The 19,071-nt window shown below is 40.1% G+C and overlaps 1 protein-coding gene across 1 annotated transcript in view; it reads left to right on the forward strand.

Annotated features, from left to right (window-relative positions):
- The window catches only part of PRKG1 (protein kinase cGMP-dependent 1), an 837,202-nt gene that overhangs the window by 643,696 nt on the left and 174,435 nt on the right, over window positions 1–19,071 (forward strand). The window lies entirely within an intron of this gene.

Below are 19,071 nucleotides of genomic sequence, written 5' to 3' on the forward strand. Positions count from 1 at the left end.
CTAGCCGAAATGTAGCTCTTTAAATTATTCTATACCTATAAAGTGGAACTATTACTGTATTGTTCTTATTTAAAATCAGTTTGGTCAGGGAAATTATATTATCCTTTTTATTATATGGATTCAACCCAGATAATACATTTATTTTCAACATCCAAATCAGCTTGAACAGTCCTATTGAATTAGATCCCTTTTGTTCCAAGTTTACTAAGGTGTTGTCTTATTTTAATTCTTCCACTGTATATAATACATAAAAATATCTAACATCCAACATGGTCTATTTGGGATGAGGATATGTTTGGGATGATCTGATTATTTCAGACATGTATGGGCAATTTGGAAATTAATGTTTTCCCGAAAATAAGACAGGGTCTTATTTTCTTTTGACCCTGGAAATAAGTACTTGGCCTTATTTTCGGGAAGGTCTTATTTTTGGGGTGCAGGAGAAGGCGAGCTTGGTGGCTGCTGTTGTGTTACAATATTTTCGGGGAGGGCTTATTATCCGAGGAGGTCTTATTTTCAGGGAAACAGGGTAGTAAAAGTAAAAGTCTTTTTATAGTGTCATTTTTTAAAAATTAAGACTAGCCAAGTTCTAGCCAAAGTTTTGCATTCCAGTTAACTGAAGAGTTTAGTAGAATTGTTAAGCTTACTTTACTTGCAAAACAAATAAATTCTGGAATAACTCAGGTTATGCCTAAGAAATATATATAGTATTTTTTCACAAGAGGTAATTTCAAAAAAAAAAAGTAGTATAATATGATCAATAATAGGAGAAAGAACATAGCAGTGAATGGTTATTATCAAACTTTGCAAAATTATAATCAAAGCAGTGTACAGTTTATTTACATTGTAAAATGTGGGTCTGATTATCAAAGATTATTTTCATATTTTAGTTAGAAAATTTAAGATGCTGATATGATAAAGGTTTTTCAGGATAAAGGCTTAGAGCCAATGTTAAAATATCTTTAGTCCTGTGAGATTTGGGCACAGCACATGTGTTTTCAGTTTATTTATTTTTTTGTTTGGGAACCAACCACCCTGTTTGTAACAAAAAAGTATTTGATTTCAATTCAGAAATGCTAATTGCAGTAATCATGAAACCTTGAAGAAGCCATTCTTAAATATATCCTTGTATCAGGGGTGAAATTCAGCAGGTTCTGACATGTTCTGGAGAACCGATAGTGGAAATTTTGAGTAGTTCGGAGAACCGGCAAATGCTATCTCTAGCTGAGCCCAGAGTGGTGGGAATGGAGATTTTGCAATATCCTTCCCACAGGAGTGGGGAGGGAATGGGGATTTTGCCGTATCCTTCCTCTGCCACGCCCACAAAGCCACAGAACCAGTAGTAAAAAAAATTGAATTTCACCACTGCCTTGTATATTTGTTTTTGTTTTTCCAGCTAAGCTTGCATATCATATAAATTGTAGGCACTAATGTTTTATATGGCTTATTAAGCTTTATAATAGATGCTGAACAGAATTCAAAGTCATACTTCGGGCTTGTGAAGAAATCCATGTGCCAACCTTACACATATCACAGCTAATAAGTAAGGTCTGTTAAGATCAGTTTTTCAGAAAACCAGCGTTCCTTATCTACTGAGTGTCCCTGCAGGGAAATTTTTACACTGAAGTATTAGAAATATGACTTGAGTTAGCTTCTCTGTATCTATTATCTAGAAACATTCAAATAACCACGTTTCACTTCAAGAAAGAAATTATTTTTTTTCTGTAGATGCCCTAAGTGAAGACAGAAATTATGTTTAGTTGTGTGATTTGCTGTGGCTTTTGTAAGCAATAAAACTTGAACCACAAAAATTCATTCCAAAATTAGGAACTAAAGCAGTAAGACTAATGAACAAATGAATATAATATGCACTTGAGCTGGGAGATCAACAAACACTAAAACTAGAATATTTTGTGCGTTATCAACTGTCTACCTTCTGTTCTGAATCTCAAATTGCTACTTTGCATTTCAAAAACATGTTTACATAAAACATAAAATAATGAAAATGCATTAGACACTCAAAGAAAACAATCATATTAATAAAAAACCGAATAAAGCCTATTTTATATGTACAAGAAAAGTGCCAATTCTTAATTCTCTTTCTGATTTTAAAAAAATAGATCCCTTGGCAAAAAGGCAAAAAGGAGATAAATTATAAGTCTATTAATCATTTGCAGGAGGTTTATAGTTCTTTGGAGAAGAGAGAAATTCAAAATCTACACAAGATCTTAAAGTTAGAGCCATTCATTTTAAAATATCAATATTTAGTGGTCTTCTTGCAGAATATTTTATATCCTTGTCTGAATATTTTTGTGGATATAGTAATCTGTTGTGACTCAGCAGACGTCTCCTGTGAGTCTTTTTGGGATGCAAGATTAGCAATGCAGCTGGGGCTCGTTAGTGGTGTCTTTTGGTGATAAAAGGACGGATGGTGCCACGCCCTCGTTGCAGGAGTCAACGTTCATTCACTCGTTCTTCATTCATCGGTCATGGTTTGTTTGTGAGAGACACTTGGAGAAGTGATTTGCTTTCTGTAACCCTGATTCAAGGAGACACTTGGAGAAGTGAATTATTTTGTAAGAGTTTTGTTTGGTATTCTGTTATCTTCTTGTCAGAGACTTGATTTATGTTTATTTTTGGGCTCGCAGCCAGTCTGAGCCGAGAACTGATAAAGTTCTTCCCTTTTACGTTTGTCTGCCTGTCGTCTGTTAACTAACGAAGAAGGGAGGACAGAACAGTAATCCTTTATTATTACGTCCCCCCCTGGGTTTTGCAGTAACCTTCCCCTGGAGTGGGAGGGAATGGAGATTTTACAGTATCCTCCCCCTGCCACACCCACCAAGCCATGAACCGGTAGTTAAAAAAAATTGAATCCCACCATTGGAAAGCCTGTAATGAAAGAAACAGTTGATTGAAGCTAATTGAAATACACAGGGAATGAAAGAGTAGCTATTTTTTTCATTAATTGTGCCATAAAAACTTCCCAAAAAAGCCAAGAGGAATTGTGGTAAGTGGTGCTGAGAATAAGAACTTTCTCAATTGCTTCCTTCATGGAAAAGTATCCTGCCATCAACTATCAAGAGCCAAGGTGGCGCAGTGGGTAGAGTGCAGTACTGCAGGCCACTTCAGCTGACTGCTAGTTTGGCAGTTCGGCGGTTCAAATCTCACCGGCTGAAGGTTGACTCAGCCTTCCATCCTTCCGAGGTGGGTAAAATGAGGACCCGGATTGTTGTAGGGGGCAATATGCTGACTCTGTAAACCGCTTAGAGAGGGCTGAAAGCCCTATGAAGCGGTATATAAGTCTAACTATTTGCTATTTGCTATCAAGTCAGGAGTATAAATGCATGAAGTAGCACCTTTATATTTTAGCTGGAAATATAACTTGCTATATCCCCTCTGATGGCATTAAATCTCTGAATTCTTTTTTTTCCTTCTCCTGAAATTCTGTGGTACAAATGTAAATTTATCCCAGAGAACTTTGTTGGTGTTAATGAAAGTGGCTGTCAAAATGGCTTGAGGTAGAAGAGACTACTATAGATATGTGGTAAAACCTGACTTTTACCTTGAGCTTATTCTCAGAGGAAACTGGAAATGAAAGTAATAGAAGTATAGAATGTTAAAAAAAAGAGCTGTTGAGTGAATGAATGCAAATGCAGCAGGATGAACATTTTTTATTTAAATTATACTTATACATTAAGATGGAACTCACTGTGGAAAAGTTTAAACAAGCCCAGGGAAGAATGTTGAATTAAGGATTTACCTAGGCATTTGCAAGTTGACATTATAGACACTAAAACACTGTTTCCTATATTTGCTGAATATATTTTTACTAGGAATCATAATTTGAGATTTGAGATTTGAGAAGTTTATTTATATGCCGCCCTTTTCCCTGGGGGGGACTCAGGGCGGCTTACAACTCAAAAAAAGGGGGGGAACAAACATTTAACACGTAGGACAGTACGTCATTAAAAAACACAACATTCATACCATTCGGGTGGGTTACAGTCTTTAGCCCCAGGCCTGACGGGACAGCCAGGTTTTGAGGGCTGTGCGGAAGGCCTGGAGGGTGGTGAGGGTGCGAATCTCCACGGGGAGATCGTTCCATAGGGTCGGAGCTGCCACCGAGAAGGCTCTCCTCCGTGTGGTTGCCAGTCGACATTGACCGGCAGATGGGACTCGGAGGAGGCTTAATCTATGGGATCTAATAGGTCGAGTGGAGGTGATTGGCAGTAGGCGGTCTCTCAAGTACCCAGATCCACTACCAATTTGGTCCTATACAATAATATTGTATAGGACCAAATCAAAAGCAACCAAATCAAAGAGCCAAGGTGGCGCAGTGGTTAAATGCAGCACTGCAGGCTACTGCTAGATCAGCAGGTCAGCGGTTCAAATCTCACCGGCTCAGGGTTGACTCAGCCTTCCATCCTTCCGAGGTGGGTAAAATGAGGACCCAGATTGTTGGGGGCAATATGCTGACTCTCTGTAAACCGCTTAGAGAGGCCTGAAAGGCCTATGAAGCGGTATATAAGTCTACTGCTATTGCTATTCTACAAACAAGGAATGTTTAGATATCAGTTCCCCTACAGTGCTTTGGATTATGACTAAGAAAGAAATCAGAAACTTTGCTTTTTTGTTCGTGTTCTGTATATTTCTGCTAATTGGATATTAGCCCTCTAATTCAGAGGTCGATTTTGATTCACTCAAATGAACTGGAGGTGTCCTTAATGATATTTGGAGGTTAAAGCTTTGGAATAAACTTACCCCATCTCCCCATGTAGGATGTATTGTATAGAATAGGATTCGATGGTTTTTAGGTAAAGTTTCCCCTCGGACATATGTGATAGTCGTTCCCGATTCTAGGGGGTCATCTCCATTTCAAAGCCAAAGAGCCAGCACTGTCCGAACATGTCTCCGTGGTCATGTGGACAGCATGACTAAACGCCGAAGGCACACGGACCGCTGTTACCTTCCCACCAAAGTGGTCCCTATTTTTCTACTTGCATTTTTACATGCTTTCGAACTGCTAGGTTGGCAGAAGCTGGGACAAATAACGGGAGCTCACTCCGTTACACAGCGCTAGTGATTTGAACTGCCGAACTGCTGACCTTTCTGATCGAGAAGCTCAGTGTCTTAGCCACTTAGCCACCGCGTCCCTTCCATGGTACTTGATGTAAAATTTGATGGTTTCTTAAGTTATCCTTAAATCTGGATGAGTTTTGTAGCATCCTTCAAAAGTTTCTGCCTTTTGATAAAATGTGCTAGTTTCAAAAGATGCTACCAGGCTCCTTGTGGTTTTTGGCTAATGACCAAACACAGTTCTCCTTTCACTGAATGACCCTTGTAACTTTAATTAAGAATAACAGAGTTGAAAGGGACCTTGGAGGTCTTTTAGTCCAACCCCCTGTCAAGCAGGAAACCCTATACTATTTCAGACAACGGTTGTCCAATCTCTTCTTAAAAATCTCAAGTGTTGGAACACACACAACTTCTGGAGGCAAGTCATTCCACAGATTAATTGTTCAAACTATCAGGAAACCTCTCCTTACTTCTAAGAGCCAAGGTGGCGCAGTGGTTAAATGCAGCACTGCAGGCTACTGCTAGATCAGCAGGTCAGCGGTTCAAATCTCACCGGCTCAGGGTTGACTCAGCCTTCCATCCTTCCGAGGTGGGTAAAATGAGGACCCAGATTGTTGGGGGCAATATGCTGACTCTCTGTAAACCGCTTAGAGAGGCCTGAAAGGCCTATGAAGCGGTATATAAGTCTACTGCTATTGCTATATTGCTATAAGTTGGTTCTTCCCTTGATTAGTTTCTATCCATAGTTTCTTATCCTGCCTTCAGGTGCCTTGGAAAATAGTTTGATCTCGTCTTCTTTGTGGCAACCCCTCAGATATTGGAACACTGCTATCATGTTACACCTAGTTCTTCCTTTCATTAAACTAGACATACCCAATTCCTGTAACTCTTCTATGTATGTTTTAGCTTCCAGTCCAAATTCTGAAAGTGTTAAGACAGCATATTTAATGCCCTCACTTATCTATCTTGGCTATCTTTTTTTATTTTTTTTATTTTTATGGTTAATGTATACCCCTCCCTCCCTCCCCCCTCCACCCCAACCCCTCTCCTCCTCCCCCCCCCGACTTCCCAGAACCCGTACACGGTATGGATTTTTAACAAACACAGTCTAAAATCTATTGAGAAAAAAGAAATAAAGAAATTAATGACACCTCTACATTGATCTTAGCTTCTTCTTGCTGAATTAACTTTAAACAATTTAAATCATTTCTGATCTTCAGCATAGGCTAACTGGAATTTCTTGGTCCCGTATTTATTTTGTATATAGTCAATCCATTTTTTTCCAGTCTCGTTTATATCTCTCATTTGAGTGATCTTTAAGATATGCCGATATTTTAGCCATCTCGGCTAAGTTCGTAACTTTCAATGTCCATTCTTGAGTTGTAGGCAAGTCTTCCTTCTTCCAGTATTGCGCCACCAACAGTCTTGCTGCCGTTATTAGGTGCAGAATCAAGTTGGTCTCTACCACTGTAAAGTCAGTACATATACCTAGTAAGAATAACTGAGGAGTGAACTTTATCCTTCTTTTAAAGATATTTTGCATAATCCACCCTATTTTTATCCAGAATGCCTTAACCTTTTGGCAGGTCCACCATATATGATAATATGTAGCATCGAGAGAACCACACCTCCAACATTTAGGCTGTACATTTGGATACATAGAAGCCAGCTTTTTAGGATCTAAATGCCATCTATAGAACATCTTTTAATATCTTGGCTATCTTAAGCGACAGAGATTATCTGCAACCTTTGGAAATGCAAGAGCTTTGCACATAGAAGAAGGAATGTTTTAGGGACATTTGAAAAGAATAAGAGGTGAAATAAATAAGATTTTTTTTTGAAGTAATAGATGGGCTACACTTGTACAAAGCCGTTATTGATACTGAACTCATGTTAACAAGAGTAAACTGTACTTATGGTGACATTGTGTAAGATCTGATTAAGTGGACCCTGGTCACAAAAGATAAATTAATCTTTAAGATTGTTGTTTTGTTACAATACCACAAGCACCCTTCTGAAATTGTAGGATGCATGCATGACAACATACACACACTCTTGACATTATCAGTTAGTTATTAAAATCTATCGTTGTTAAGTGATGTGTTCATTTAAAATCACCTGAGCCGTTAACTTTAAGGTCATGTCCTAGTGCAGGATATGAAATTAATTAATCCAACTTGCCACATTTCATTTATGTTTTAAAATGTGTATAAAGTACATTCTTTGCTCCTAGAAGAGCAACAGTTGTGCAGATTTGTGGGTTTTTAGAGACTCAGATTGTACAGTTTCTGCTATAACTTTTATACAGAATAAATGGTGGCAGAAATATAATCCAAAGAAATATCAATGTGGGAATTGCTCACTCGGTATCATTGTGGAAAACAGTCTCAGTTGTTTTCTTTAAAATCCTCATTTAAATGTGTTGGAGAGCAGAAAAGCAATATTTTCTGAGGACCCGGATTGTTGTTGGGGGCGATATGCTGACTCTGTAAACCGCTTAGAGAGGGCTGAAAGCCCTATGAAGAGGTATATAAGTCTAACTGCTATTGCTATTTTAGTATCACTTTCAAATACTTGTTTTAGTAAAAAAAAATTAGAAGTTCTCTGCATGAAAAAACAATTTAAATGCTCATATCAGAATAGGGCTATAGAGTTTTAGTAATGTGAAATCCTTGCGAAATGAAGATAGACAGACAGCTAGATAGACAGACAGACAGACAGACACACACACACCCACACACACACACATCAAATATTATGTCCATTTTGACCATTCCACTTTTTAATTAGATTTCTTTCATGTTGTTTCCTTTGGCTATAGAAGAAGATGAATAAGCAATAAGAGGCCTATGGGGGAAAATCTTCCACTGTTTGCATTTGAATTGATAAGAAGCATTATTAATAGTTGATATCATTTTGCACAGCAGAAATCCTCTCCCACTCAAAGATCTGTTGAAAGGACCAGATTTTAACAGCTTGCCTAATTACTGATGATGTGGGAGCAAGTGGAATCTCTGGGTCAAATGGTTAGCTGTATTATTACAAGAAATTTCATTTGAAAAAGAAGCAAACATTCCTAACATGGTTGTCAGGTTTATATATTACCCTTTAAGCAAAGTTTAAATACTTGGGTGGTGTGAAGGCTGTGTGTTAAAACAGCAAACTACAGGTAAAATAGCAATAGCAGTTAGATTTATATACCGCTTCATAGGGCTTTCAGCCCTCTCTAAGCGGTTTACAGAGTCAGCATATTGCCCCCAACAACAATCCGGGTCCTCATTTCACCCACCTCGGAAGGATGGAAGGCTGAGTCAACCTTGAGCCGGTGAAATTTGAACAGCCGAACTGCAGAACTGCAGTCAGCGGAAGTAGCCTGCAGTGCTGCATTTAACCACTGCGCCACCTCGGCTCTTTCCAGATTTTGCATTCAAAGTTTCTCTCTTAGGCATTTCTACCTACAGTTTTCCATCTCTCACAAAATACATGGAAAAATGATCCCACAGTCATGTTCATTTTACATTTTCATGTCTACTGTTCCTACATCACCATATCCCTATCAGTGCATATTATTTTTGTTCAGCTAATAGGAAAACAAGAAAATTGTTATTCAGTTTTCTCCCTTACCGCCTAAATCATCACTGATCATTAAATAAGGGTTTCCTCATTTCATACAAAAAGGAAGTGTAGTAGAAGTACTAACATACTCCTCCTCATCCATTTAAATGCATGCTATTACACACATTTTGTCTGGAGGTTTACAAGGAAAATGATGTGAGCAAAACTCATTTGTAAAAACAATTAACTCAAAGCACAAAGCTTCTACCAAGGCTTACTACCATCTGGGCTACTTTACTACACTTCATGAATAGCAATAACAATAGCAGTTAGACTTATATACCGCTTCATACGGCTTTCAGCCCTCTCTAAGCGGTTTACAGAGTCAGCATATTGCCCCCAACAACAATCCAGGTCCTCAATTTACCCACCTCGGAAGGATGGAAGGCTGAGTCAACCCTGAGCCGGTGAGATTTGAACAGCCGAACTGCAGGACTGCAGTCAGCTGAAGTAGCCTGCAGTGCTGCATTTAACCACTGCGCCACCTCGGCTCTATGAAAAGCCTTCTGAGTTGCCAAGATAAAAATTTGGCAATTTTGCAACTGAATCAGTGGTGGAATTCAATTTTTTTACTACCGGCTCTATGGGCGTGGCTTAGTAGGTGTGGCTTGGCTTGATGGGCGTGGCTTGGTGGGCATGGTAGGGGAAGGATACTGCAAAATCTCCACTCCCACCCCATTCCAGGGGGATTGATACTGCAAAATTTCCATTCCCACTCCACTTTGAGGCCAGCCAGAGGTGGTGTTTGCCAGTTCTCCAAACTACTCAAAATTTTCTGCTACCAGTTCTCCAGAACCTGCCAGAACCTGTTGAATTTCACCCTTGAACTGAATGCTTTCCCAAATAGTAAGTAGATCGTTCTAAACAATACATAGGGGGACAAAGTCCCAGAATGGACACCAAATCTTATAACTAGAAAGAAAATGATGATTGACCCAAATCCAAGAATCAGGAGACAAAGTGGAGCAACACTTTCTGCCCATTGAGAAATAGGCCACCCATATGTCCTGCAGAGATCCATAGGAAAATATCAACTTGGTGGCTTCTTGGAAGCCAACTTGGAACAACACCAAAAACAGATTCAGCTTCCCAAAACAGACAGTATTGAGAACTATATCAGATTCAGAGAAGCAGTGATGTGTAACTGCTATTGGGATACTCATTGCACACTCTGTCACCTCCTAATTTCATCTCCATTATTTCTTTAGAAGTGACTATTTCATACTCTCCAAGTGCATTTCATCCTCAAATGATCTATTTTTGTGGGTGAGTCTCCTTAGGGTTTTTTCTTCCCCTCTTTGAGCTCTTGCAATTCAGTGTGTGGCTAATTACTGCTAACCTTGAAGAACTGAAATCATTTTTATTATATATAAATGACATGTTCCTGAAAGGCATAGCCAAAGTGAAACAATAATTATTTGGAATTATTTCATATAGATTTGGCATAATCTCCAATGTTATACAGATCAAATTGCCTTTTATGCCATTGAATTGTCTCTCATGGCTAGAAATCTTGAGACTTTCCTGAAGCCATCATTGCATTTTTGCTTTGCCTCTTCATTAAAGTACAAACTGACAGTGTAATTGTAACAAAGAGATCTCTCATTATTATTACACAATTGTATCACAGCGGCCAGTTGTTTCGCCGGATTTGGCATTGGTTACTAGTCGGGCCCCACCCAGGGGCCTAGGACGTCGTAATGTATTTTCGTAATATGCGTGCAAATCCAAGCAGTGCGGCTTTTTGCATTTGACTGATGGTGATTTTGTCAATTTTTAACTGTTTTAAATGTAATTCCAGTGCTTTTGGAATAGCACCCAGTGTGCCAATTACCACTGGAATTACCACTGCTGGTTTGTGCCATAGTCGTTGAATTTCGATTTTTAAGTCCTGGTATCTTGCGATTTTTTCATGTTCCTTCTCGGCGACCCTGCTATCACCTGGTATTGCGATGTCTATGATTGTGACCTTATTTTTCTCAACCAGTGTGACGTCTGGTGTATTATGCGCCAGTATTTTGTCGGTTTGTATACGGAAATCCCACAAGATCTTGACCATCTGATTTTCGGTGACTTTTTCAGGCTGATGTTCCCACCAGTTTGTTGCTGTTTTGATATTATAATTTTTGCACAAATTCCAATGGATCATTTGTGCTACTGAATTGTGCCGCAATTTATAATCAGTCTGCATGATTTTTTTACAGCAGCTGAGTATGTGATCAACAGTTTCATCAGCTTCTTTGCAAAGTCTGCATTTGGCATCATCAGAGGATTTTTCGATTTTGGCCTTAATGGCATTTGTGCGGATAGCTTGTTCTTGCGCAGCCAGGATTAGTGACTCTGTTTCTTTCTTTAATGTACCTGTTGTTAACCATAACCAAGTTTGTTCACTGTCCACTTTATCTTTTATTTTTTTCCAGAAATTGGCCATGCAGTGCTTTGTTCTGCCAACTCTCCATTCTTGATTTTATCACATCTTTTCTGTATTCTTGTTTCATCTGTTGGGCCTTCAGTAGATTTTTGTTCTTTACTTCGATTAATAGATGTTCTTGACTTTCTTTTAAATAATCAGCCAGTGCATGTATTTCTTCTTCAACTGTTTGCTTCACTTGTAATAATCCTCTGCCACCTGATTTTCGTGGCAGGTATAGTCTATCAGTATCACCACGTGGATGTAAACTGTAGTGCATTGTCATTAGTTTCCTGGTTTTTCGGTCCAAAAGGTCCAAATCAGCTTGTGTCCAGTTAACTATGCCAGCTGTGTATCTTATAACTGGTATTGCCCAGGTATTTATGGCCTTGATTGTATTTCCACCATTCAATTTAGATTTCAAAATTTTCCTAACTCTGTTGGTGTACTCTCACCTGACAATAGTTTTTACTTCTCCATGCTTTATATTATCCAACTGCAGAATGCCTAAGTATTTGTAGGCTTCATTTTCTTTGCATTTAATTAGTTGGCCATTGGGCATTTCAATTCCCTCACATGCAGTGATTTTGCCCCTTTTTATGGATACAGTGGCGCATTTTTCCATGCCAATCTGTATTGAAATATCGGTGCTGAATACTCGTACTGTGTTTGTCAATGATTGGATTTCTATTTCTGACTTTCCATAGAGGAGTTGTTGTTGTTGTTGTTGTTGTTGTTGTTATTATTATTATTATTATTTGCCAGCCACATGGTCTGTGTCTATAATCATGCAGAACTTAATAGACCCTTCAATAAATTTAGAAATAAGAGTCAACTAACATTGGAACATACAAAATGTGCAGTTGATTTCATACCTGTGTCCTCTTATTTGAGAAGACTCAGTCTCTCTGTCTTTGTCTCTGTCTCTCTCCCTCCCTCTCCCTCCCTCCCTTCCCCAACACTTTCATTGGGCTAATTCATAAAAATATGCATAAACCCATTATTTCAGTCTGGAATGCTCCAAGTGCAAATAGTTCACATTTCCCAGAATATCATTTATCCTTCTTGACAGCAAGGACTTAGAAAAAGCCATAAGCCAAAGTGTGAAGGAGACATGGGAGCATGTGGTGGACTCATAAACCATCTTGTGACTAAAGGGTAGCTCACTGGAAAATATCTATTGTATATCATCAGTTATAGGGAGTATTACATTTCCTCTCATTCTTTTACGGTATCAAAAATACAAAGCTATTTTTTCTTTGATTAGCAATGACTTTCCTTTCAGGCAAAAAAAATAAATCTTTCTAAGATTCTTTATCAGAATTAGATTGATCATGTTCATCTTACCACCCAAGCTGTGGTTGCCATTTTATCATTGTTTTTTTTTAAAAGGTGTAAGCCTGAATAGCTTTCTTCCTTTCTTTCTAAGCGACAACAATGTCGCTTGATGTTCTTGGTGCTCAATTCATAATGGGAATCCTTTCATGTGCAGTAACATGTGCAGAAAATGAACCAGTTTGGTGGAATGGTTTAACACATGGATTAGAATGAATGAATGAATGAATGAATGAATGAATGAATGATTGAATGAATGAATGATTGAATAAATGAATGAATGAATGAATGAATGAATGAATGAATGAATGAATGAATGAATTGAATGAATTTTATTATTTATATGCCGCCCTTCTCCGGGAGGACTCAGGGCGGCGAACAATTCAAAAGGGGAAAAAGGGGAACATAAAACGAAATACAGATAATTAAAATAAGCAAGAGTCACACAACCATACAAGTCGAGAGGGGAGGGAACTCATCACCCCCAGGCCTGCCCGCAAAGCCAGGTTTTGACGGCTTTTCGGAAGGCCTGGAGAGAGGTGAGGGTCCGAATCCCTGCGGGGAGTTCATTCCAGAGGGCCGGAGCTGCCACAGAGAAGGCCCTCCCCCGGGTAGTAGCCAGATGGCATTGGCTAGTAGATGGAACCCGGAGGAGGCCAACCCTGTGAGATCTAATGGGTCTGTGGGAGGTGATTGGCAGCAGGCGGTCTCTCAAGTTGGGAAACCATGAGTTCTAGTTCTGCCTTAGCTGCAAAATCCAGTTGATAGGTTCGGGTCAGTCACTTCCTCTCAGCCCTGCAGAGAATGCTGTGGCACACCACTTTGGTTGCCATATGTTGCCAAAAAAAAACTGCCTGGACATGTCTATGTATCTGGCAAGACTGAATTTAAGACACACACAATATTTGTGCATTGTACTATGCATGTCAATATCCTTGTGTCTGCTATTGACTTCAGGTTGTGGCCCACCAGTGGAGCTGGCAGTAGAGTCGGATAGCGAGGGGGTTGGGGAGGAGCATGGGCCAGTCCTGGAGGCTGGGGAAGGCTCAGGCGAGGACTCTGTGATCAGGTGCCTATGGAGCTAGACAGCAGTGAGGCAGAGCAACAGATAGAACCTGTGCGCAGAGCTGCCAGAAGAAAATAGCAGTAATAGCAATAGCAGTTAGACTTATATACCGCTTCATAGGGCTTTCAGCCCTCTCTAAGCGGTTTACAGAGTCAGCATATTGCCCCCAACAACAATCCGGGTCCTCATTTTACCCACCTTGGAAGGATGGAAGGCTGAGTCAACCCTGAGCCAGTGAGATTTGAACAGCCGAACTGCAGAACAACTCAGAAGACTTGGGAGTAAAGTCACAGGTGGAAGGTGATTGGGCCCTCCCATAAGAAATAAAAGAGGAGCGAAAGGGGAGTGGGCTTTTGCAGGAAACAATTCGTTCGGTTGTTAGATTCATTTCAGGAGTGTGAAGATCTGTCCATGAATCTCAGAGACTCTGTGCCCAGTCTTTCCTTGCACAGCACCTCAGTTGGAAAATATTTACATGGCAGCTTTCCAAGATAGATAAGGTCTGTGCTCATAAATATTCCTTTGAAAGACTCTTTTCCAGGCATTGCTGAATGTGAATGAGAGCAATTCACATTCATTTAATAAAAGAGGTTTTGTCGGGACCATAACTCTGCCGTGTGCTTTTGGGGGAAGCTCAGGTCAGAACACTTCATTCTTCCTTTTAAAAGAAGGCCTATGACAATATTTCTAAGCCACAGCAGTCCTTTTGTGTAGAATATGTAACTTTCTGGGAGTCTCATTTTATGACAAAAGGTTCTATTTGTCTTTGAGAAATAAATTAATAGCTTGGCATTTTGTAGAAGGTTCTCAGATTAGAAATTCAGCCATATTTTCAATATAGAAAAAAAAATTTGAAGTTGTTTGTTGCCCTACTGTTACAAATGAATTACAAAATGCCTAAGTGTCATACCATATCATTGTGTGCCTGTGAAAGGTTTGACCTTTTTCAAATACCTTTACAAGCATAGAAGAATACACATTGATTTAGAAAAAGACTCTTATACCATAAACCCAGTTCTTGTTGTTTTATGTCAAAAGCATCTTTCTTTAAACTTGCACAGAACTGGACTCTCATTTTTAGGTTCTAGGTAATCGAATAAAGTTTCCTTTGTATGGTGAACGGAGGATGTCCGTGTTTAAACCAATTTCGTTGTATACATGATGTACAGGGACAATAAAGGCTATGCTACTATTTAAGAGAGCCAGAGAATGTTGACCGTTTTTCTTACTTCTTTATATATCAATAATCACATTGTGTTTTACAAGAGGCTGAAGTGAGACTTCCTCTCTCTGCTTCCTTTTCTAAGAGTTGCTATGTGTTTAGTTTGTACAATGGAGCATTTGAGAGGTAGACCTTTTGGGAAATGATCAGTTTTCAGAACACTCACTGGGTTCACACCAAAGATGGGTTCCTACCAGTTCGGCCCGGTTCAGCCGAATAGATAGTAATTTGGTGACCTGGGTTGCTGGAATCGGCAGTGATCCAGGCCTGCCATGCCCCCGAACCAGTTCTCCTATGGCAGCGCCATCTTGATTTTCAGTTCTGCACATGCGCAGAACAATTTTCATTGCTAAATGAAATGGGAAAATGTATTCCCCCCTTTTTTAATGTATTGCGCATGTGCAGGCATTTTTAGATGCAAATGCGCGTGCGCGCACACACAAATTTGCACACCGAACTGTCCGTAATGCCAGCAGCAACCCCACCCCTGGTTCATGCGCTATACTAAGCTAGAATAAACAACGTTTTTGCAGTAAGGTACCAGATTTTCTGCTTCTCTGCTTCCAAGAGTCATAGAGTAGGTGCTGGTTATCCAGTGATGTCATTGGAGGAATGGCCTGGAAAGCTTAAGCTGGTTTTTAAACCATGAAGGATTTCAATTCTCTAAAATAAAAAAAGACGAATCTACTTGCTACTTCTTAAAAATTGGGAAAGGCAGTAAAGAAAATTTTCAAAATATGAACGTTCTCACAGCTGACATTTGTTACTTTCTCATCGTATTTTGACTTGAGTCAAGCCATAAAACTAGACTGAAGTCACATAATGTTCAAGGGTTGCCTATATTTGAATTAAGCCATCAGCCATTGGTGCCTCTAGCATGTCCTTTATGGCTTTCTACAACACAAAAATCTGGCAACAAAAAAATGGATTTTGGCTGAGTGAAGTTTTGCATCTCTCTCTCTATCTCTCTCTCTCTCTCTCTCTCTCTCTCTCTCTCTCCCTCCCTCCCTCCCTCCCTCCCTCCCTCCCTCCCTCCTCCCCTCTCTCAGAATGAGTAGGCATGGGGAGTGCAATGGCTTTGAATGATAAATTATTTTCACCAACTGGTACCAAACATAGACCAGACAGTTCTGGCTTCATCTTTCCCAATGTGTTCAGCTGGTCATTGCATAGTTTCCTGATGCATTGCAGCCCAGCCTGGACCAGTAGAATTAACCTACTGCCTCCATCATCGTGGGTTTCAAATCTCAGTGTTTAGACTCATAAAATGCAAAAAGCCAAAAACTGAACTATGTTTCAGTTACTACATTATGTGATGATGATGATGATGATGATGATGATGATGATGATGATGATGATGTCGTCGTCGTCCATTCAGTCATGTCTGCCTCTTGGCGATTCTGTGGGCCAGGTCTCTCCACCTCTTCTCATCGATTAGGCCTCCTCCGAGTTCCATCTGCCGGTCAATGCCGACTGGCAACTACGCGGAGGAGAGCCTTCTCGGTGGTAGCTCCGACCCTATGGAACGATCTCCCCATGGAGATTCGTACCCTCACCACCCTCCAGGCCTTCCGCACAGCCCTCAGAATCTGGCTATCCCGTCAGGCCTGGGGCTAAGACTGTAACCCGCCCGAATGGTATGAATGTTGTGTTTTTTAATTATGCATTGTCTTATATGTTAAAAAGTTTGTCTCCCCCTCCCTCTTGGATTGTGAGCCGCCCTGAGTCCCCCCAGGGAAAAGGGCGGCATATAAATAAACTTCTATCTATCTATCTATCTATCTATCTATCTATCTATCTATCTATCTATCATCTATCTATCTATCTATCTATCTATCTATCTATCTATCTATCTATCTATCTATCTATCTTCTGATCTGGCACCACTTCTTTGAGTTTTTCTACATTTTAGCTGGCATCAGCTTTGATGGTGTCCAGTCTTTATGTTCTTTGACAGCCTGGTTTCCTTTTACCACTAATTCTTCCAGCATAGGTAATTACTTTCTCCAATGACTTCCTCCATGACATAGCCAAAATAAGTGAGATACAGTTATGTGATTTTGCCTTCCAGTGACATGTCTAGTGTCATGGACTCCAGTGCTTGCTTGTCACTCACCTTTGCTGTCCAAGGAATATGCAGGAGCCTTCTCCAGCTCCAACGATTCTCTACCCCTCTTGCTTGTTTAAGGTCTACCTTTCACAATCATAGGTAGGTATGGTGAACACAATTGAGTGGTCTCACCTACCTTTGGTTTATGAGCATGATTGATGGACAAGCACTTTAATCTGCAATGCACGATGCTGTGCATTGCAGATTAAAGAGCTGAGGTGGCGCAGTGGTTAGGGTGCAGTACTGCAGGCCACTTCAGCTGACTGCTAACTGCAGTTCGGCGGTTCTAATCTCACCGGCTCAAGGTTGACTCAGCCTTCCATCCTTCCGAGGTGGGTAAAATGAGGACCCAGACTATGGGGGCGATATGCTGACTCTGTAAACCGCTTAGAGAGGGCTGAAAGCCCTATGAAGCGGTATATAAGTCTAACTGCTATTGCTATTGCTATTGCAACTGGCAATAAACGAATTCTTGCCATTCTCTGTCACAGCTTGCTTACCTGTCTCCACGGTGTTTAGAATTAATTGGTTACAAACCCATTATCCAGAAATTTTCCGTTTCAAATAAGGCAACAGCAAGATTTGCAAGCTTCGCAATCTTACCCTTTCCTTTTCCCTTCCCTGCTCAACTGTCTGAATCTCTTTCCTTGCTAGAAAGTTTTCTGATGTTAAGAAAAAGAAGTGACTACCTTGTCTCCTTGCTGAGTACCATTAACAGGGGACGAATCAACTCAGAGTTAGAATAGAATAGAATAGAATTTTATTATTTGTATGCCGCCCTTCTCCGGGAGGACTCAGGGCGGCGAACAATTCAAAAGGGGGAAAGGGGGAACATAAAAACGAAATACAAATAATAAAAATAGGCAACAGTCGCACAACCATACATGTCGAGAGGGGAGGGAACTCATCACCCCCAGGCCTGCCGGCAAAGCCTGGTTTTGACGGCTTTTCGGAAGACCTGGAGAGAGGTTGAGGTCGAGTTGAGTATTTTATAACATTTTTGGATAAAAATGGTGAAAAGATCTACCTCGCCAGCATTGCACATGTTTTCCATACTCAAGAAGACCTCAACTTTGAGGGCTGTTTATAATGACAGACTTCAGAACTCTGTGACCATTATATATCGCTTCCCAGTGCCTCTTATTTCAGATCTGGTGGACGGTATTCAGACTGGGCTTGAGAAGCACTTATGGCTTGCTCAAAATGAAAGATAGCCAACAGGAGTAGAGAGATTGTTAAAGCCACACACAGCAAAGGGTTATGGGTTAGTCCTCTTCCTACCATAACATTTACTGGGACTCTGGTAGAAGGAATGGTCTTGGTCATTCCAACCTCCCAAAGCCAGTCCAAAAGGATATCATAGTTTATAGCTCTAAAAACCCAAGATAGAACAAAGAGAACAAGGATAGATGGATGTACCACTCACCTACTCTACAAGTGCCATCAATGCATCTCACTCCTGTACCTTGATATTGGAAGAAGCTCAGGTTATCTGTCTCATCCAGAGTTTTCTGCACTTGCTGCACACCTGGCTTTTCAACAACCCTTTCTAAAAAAAGAGAAGTTTGGAGATTGGACAAATCTTGTCCAATTCCTCAGGATTATCAAATCCAAACTTTTCCCAGAGTGAACTAGCCGGAGTGAACCTCAGTCGGATGGAAAATATTTGTGTGATTTTTTCCACAATTGTATTGTTTTGAGCTCCTGGATCTCTGCAGAAGGAATATAAATAGGTTCTCCAAACCAGCAGAGAAGGTGAAGTTATAGATCTTAAGAACTGGATTATAGGGGTCCCCCCCCCCCGGCCTAATATAAATCGATGCTACTTCAGGTTTGCAGGATAGAGCAGCAATCCTTGGTTTCCTGTAATTGGATTTACCAGTTCAGAGATTATGTTCTGCAGTTGCCAACTACAAGATTATCTTCTGTAATCTCCCGTTTACAGGAAGCATCTCTATTCATTTTTCATTAAAGGAAGATTAAGTCCTTGTTGTCACTATTCTATACTGTAATCCTTAACAGCCCGTCCATGGAGTCCTGAAAATTCTATCTTTGGCAGTGTCGTAGAATAATATAATTAAAATTGAACTTTGAAGCCATGAAATCCAATAGTTCTCATTCCGAAACATCCCAAATTTCACTATCCAGTGAAAAGTTCATCAGCACCTTCCTCAAAAATTGTTTACACTGCCCAATTCCTGCTAACAGCGAAGAAGCTTTTCCTAATACAGGTTATG

The sequence above is a fragment of the Thamnophis sirtalis genome, unplaced genomic scaffold (assembly GCF_051295495.1).
Source record: "Thamnophis sirtalis isolate CommonGarterSnake01/CBP01778 unplaced genomic scaffold, rThaSir2_p1.2 scaffold_15, whole genome shotgun sequence".
NCBI lineage: Eukaryota > Metazoa > Chordata > Lepidosauria > Squamata > Natricidae > Thamnophis > Thamnophis sirtalis.